Source organism: Quercus lobata, chromosome 9 (genome assembly GCF_001633185.2).
Source record: "Quercus lobata isolate SW786 chromosome 9, ValleyOak3.0 Primary Assembly, whole genome shotgun sequence".
Lineage (NCBI taxonomy): Eukaryota > Viridiplantae > Streptophyta > Magnoliopsida > Fagales > Fagaceae > Quercus > Quercus lobata.
In genome coordinates, this window is record NC_044912.1 from 47,477,481 (window position 1) to 47,482,168 (window position 4,688).

The window sequence follows — 4,688 nt, forward strand, 5'->3', positions numbered from 1 at the left end:
AAGCAAATTATTGCTCATTTGAAGCAATTTACAATGTTCATTCTAGGCAAAAGCTTACATACTATTTGTTGTTGTGATTTACAATTTGAGTAGATGAAAAATAATATGATGTTCAATCACTGGTTATTGCCTTCACAACAAAAAGGGTAAAATTTCAAATCAAAAGATTACATATCACATTTAAAAGAAACTAACAGAAAGTAAAATATATGATATGCACTAATAACAAATGATTATAATATTCAAAGAGTTTTGTAAATCAACAACAAAATCTTATTAAATTGCTAGTGGCAGCTTCACTAACTATATTTTATCAATAAAAATAATTTTCTTAATAAGACTTGTTTAAGTTATCATATTAAATATGAGAAATTAATATGAGAAAACAGGTGCAAGCATATTGTTGTTGACTCTACACTGTATCCCAAAGAGTCTCTCTTGGATTGCTTCATTCTTCTCAGTGCTATACAACTAAAGCTCCCCCATCTTAAGCTTCCTGCCTTGCAAAATTGTGCAGACAAAAGCAAATTTCCAAAATTTTCATTTCCTACTTTTGAAGCCCTCAACAAAAGTTAAGATTCATGATTTTATCAAAATCTTGCATGCCTTTATTATTAAAATTCTCAATATATACACCATTAGCATAGATACAAATTGATTCAAAAGCAGCCTTCTTTTAAAAACACCATAATGCAGAAATATCACCAACAAATAATCGTAATATTTGAAGAGAGATGAATGAAGCAAAATAAAAATAATTAAAATTCACAAAATGAAGAACCAAATATCAAGAACATAGAGGGAGATTGCTGGAAGTAGAATTAACAAACCTAACATAAATTGTTAAGATTTTAGACTCGATTGGAAAGGAAGTAACTCTAAAAGTTTTAGCTCACCAAGCTTTTTTGCATTGTTTTATACCTCCTAGAGCAAGGATATCAAGGGAGTTACAGGATGAGCAGATAACAAACCAAACAAATTGGCATGTATATCAACCACCAATAACACACCCAAAATTATAAAAATCTAAATAGATTAAAATGTTAGATTGAGAAAGAACTTAATTGTTTATTTATAACTACCAAAAATGTTTAAGAATTTCCAAAACTTATATTCCTTTATCTCTACCTCCACTTCTACTTTCTCCACCACTCCTGCACCTTTTAAAATGCCAAAATAACCCAACGACGTCGTTTAATGCAATATCTTTTAAATTAAAGCATGGACACAATAAAAATGAGTGAAAAAGATCATGAATTTATGTAAACATTCAAAAATTTGGGAACTTAGATTCAAATTTTGTAATAAGAACAAAACAGTCGGGTATATTATCTTAAAGGTGTTGTCTAACACAAAACAGATTGGGTTGCCGAGCTGTTTGGTTTTTCCTTTACAGATGATGTACGGTAGCTGTTTTTCGTTTCTTTCCCATTAACAAAAGTAGTATTGTTTATGAGAAAAGTTTGAGTCGAAGCCAAGAGAAGAATTTTTATAGATACAAAATATTCAAGGGCAGGTTGTATGATTGAAAACAAATATTTTACCTTCCAACCATTTAAAAGAAATAATGAGTATAACAATCGCAATAAACAATATGTTCCAACCGTTTAAAAGAAATATTTCTTTTATTTTGTATAACAACTCAGCTGAGTTAAATATACTTTTTAAAATGAAAATAGTCTAAAAACAAAAGAGTCAATTTTTCTTTTGTTTCTCTTTTTTCTTTTATTTAGCAACTAAACAGAATAATGAACAAATATAGATTCCATAAACAAAACTATCTACATCAAACAAATAGTGCAATATATGTATTAGTAGCAAAGCAGTAAATGATTTGACTAACGGTTTTATATTGACTATTTATATATAACTTTTATGCAACAGGAACTTTTTTAAAATTTTTTTTACAGAAATTGTTAACAAACCTTGAGTCGATGCAATTAAGTATGCAGCTCTTTATCCAAAAATGAAAGTAGAACCTACAAAATAAGTATTTTTTTTAGTTTTTTTAATTAAAATAATTTGTAAAAAACAGAATAACGAAGATCAATAATAGTGCAGTAAATGACCACCTAAATCAAGTTAATACCTACTCACAAAAACAACAGCGAGAGAATTAACTCCTACATCCTTTGTAACTCCAAGCATGCAAAAAAGAAAGTAACATAATATATATATTTCTAAACCTAGACATGGATCAATGTATGTCTGTCTGTGTGTAGTACCAAAATGTTCAATTTCTAAGAGAAAAGAGGTACTGGCTTTGCAATCTTTAATAGTCGGAAACTAATTCACATGCTCAGGTGCATTATGATTATAAAGGTACAGAACTACAGAGATTGCAATCTTTAGGAGGCAGCAAACAAATGTGCAAGATCTGGAAGACAGGATCAAAAACAGGTCATTCTAAGCTTTAGTAGTTGGAAACAGATTCACATGCTCAATAGCTAATGTGATATTGGAACTAAAATCAAAAGTCATATCAAGCATAATTTAACATGAAATAAAAATTGCAAAGTGGAAACGACATTAGAAATTAAGATACCGTAAACAAAAATGTAATCAAAAGAAATCATAATACCATCATTTAACTGTGAAGAAGCCCAAGTTTGAAAAACCCCACTAAAGTATTCGATTTGTACCACAATAAGACAGAAACAATAAATATATTATTAAGTATATGAAAAATTGATAATCACAATCAAATTCAAAAATCAAATGGAAAGACATGTCAATCTCACTGTCCATAGGACTATTTTTGTAAAGAAAAATGCAAGTTTTAATTTACTATGTAGTTTTAGAGAAACAAAAAAGAAAAAAATAGTTCTTGACAATATCTGAGGACCTTAAACAATCATATATTATGAACATTCTCTATTAACAAAAACAATTTTTCTTTCAAAAAATCACATGTCCAAACATAAGCCTAAATTAAAACAAATTCAGATAAAAAACGATATTAAAAACTCCAGCAACCCGAAACTGAAACAAACCCTAGTAGCAACCCAAAATAAATTAATTAAACAAACCCCAGCAGCAGCCCATAACTATCTACAACACACAGCCCATACATATCACTGAAAATTCTGAAACCACAATCTACAACAATATGAATTAATTTTTCAGCCAAAATAAATTAATCATTAGGCCGACTCTTAGGCCTTTCAAAAACACAGGAAAAAAAAAAACCATTAAATCGATACTATCTCCACTATGAAACCCATCAGCGATAGTGTTTATGGGCGAAGGAGATTACCTTTTGAAAGGAAGTAGGCCACAACCCCGAAAATCAAAGAGAATGGTGAAGGACCCTCAAAATCAAATTGCTATCTCTGTCTTGGCATTTCACGGTTGATCTGTGTTTCTTTTTTTTTTTTTTTATGCGGCAGTTCTGTGTTTTTTTGTAGAATAGAATCTGTTTGACAAATCCGTAGATATGAACTTTATTGAACCCAATAAATTTGGTTATATCCTATAGACAAATTTGTAGCAGCCTTACCAACTCTTCCCTACCCCTTAATTTCAAAACACTTCCTAGTATCTTTCAGTTTCAGACCACTATGACAAAAAAACTCCTACTTTGCAAACAGCCACAACTCCGCCCTTAAACCACTGCAGTTCCCTCAAAATTTGAACTTTTCAGAGTATATTCCACGCGGCTCTTGCATAAACAATCAAGAACAGTTTTGTAGGACAACAGTACAATGATAAAACAATCTTCTTGCTCATGAAAAACACAAAACAAAACTACAAAGAAAATCCAAAATTATCCAGGTTTTTAACTTCCAATCAGAGAATAACCCAAAAATAAAAAAGTAAAAAGTAAAGAAATATCAGGGAGAAAGAAAAGGATTTTAATAAACCAAAGAAGAGAAAAAAGATTTATAAGATTCTCGTGAAAACCAAAAAGTCTTTACAATAATAAGCCCAAAAGAGTGAAAGAGAAAGAAAGAGAGAGACCGAGAGAGAAAGTGAGCGTGAATACCAGTCAACTATCTGAATTTGCTATGAAATTTACCAACTTTACACCACGGTTTCACCAAGTCTTAGACTTCGTGCTCGTCCACGATCAGATGAGAATTGACGACTCGCTAAGACAAAACAGTCAATAAAAGAGAATTACCAAACCTGTAGAATTTGAAATCCCTAAATCAATAGAAAACCTAATTGAAGACATATAATTAAAACATAACTTTGAGGCTCTGTTCCATTCAAACCAATTTCAATTTGAATTTTAACCCATATCAATCAAATAAAATTGAAACTTGAAAAAGATCAGATTGGAATTTTTCATACTTGAAAAATCGTCCAACATCAGAAACGGAAAAGGATCCAAATTCCTCCAAGATCAAAAACGAAAAAAGATCCAAATTCTTCAATTCAGTCCTGAAAATCAAATGCCCAAAAAGGGGGCCAAAAAATAATCAATGCCTAGATGATAAAAACTCAAGAACAAAATAACCATGAATCAAAATTGACATCAGCCAGAGGAGTTGTGGCTGAGAAAAGGAGGGAGCTGCATTGAATGAGAGAGTTGAAGAAGAAGAAGGAGATGGAAGTGAGCTTGAAATAGAGAGAGTTTGATCGAGGGTTTTGTTAGGGCTGAGTTTGCGTTTGAGAGATAGGTTTAAGATAGTTGCAGTTGAAACCTATAGTTTGTATTTTGTATTTGGTGGAAAAAAAAAAGA

At 30.8% G+C, this 4,688-nt stretch overlaps 1 long non-coding RNA gene across 1 annotated transcript; it reads right to left on the reverse strand.

Annotated features, from left to right (window-relative positions):
- Positions 1 to 473: 473 nt before the first annotated feature.
- On the reverse strand, positions 474 to 2,662 carry LOC115959597. The gene is made up of 3 exons (XR_004084933.1): positions 2,593 to 2,662; positions 1,926 to 1,979; positions 474 to 496 (listed from the first exon to the last, which is right to left on the reverse strand). It is a non-coding gene; the product is annotated as an uncharacterized LOC115959597 (long non-coding RNA).
- Positions 2,663 to 4,688: the final 2,026 nt, after the last annotated feature.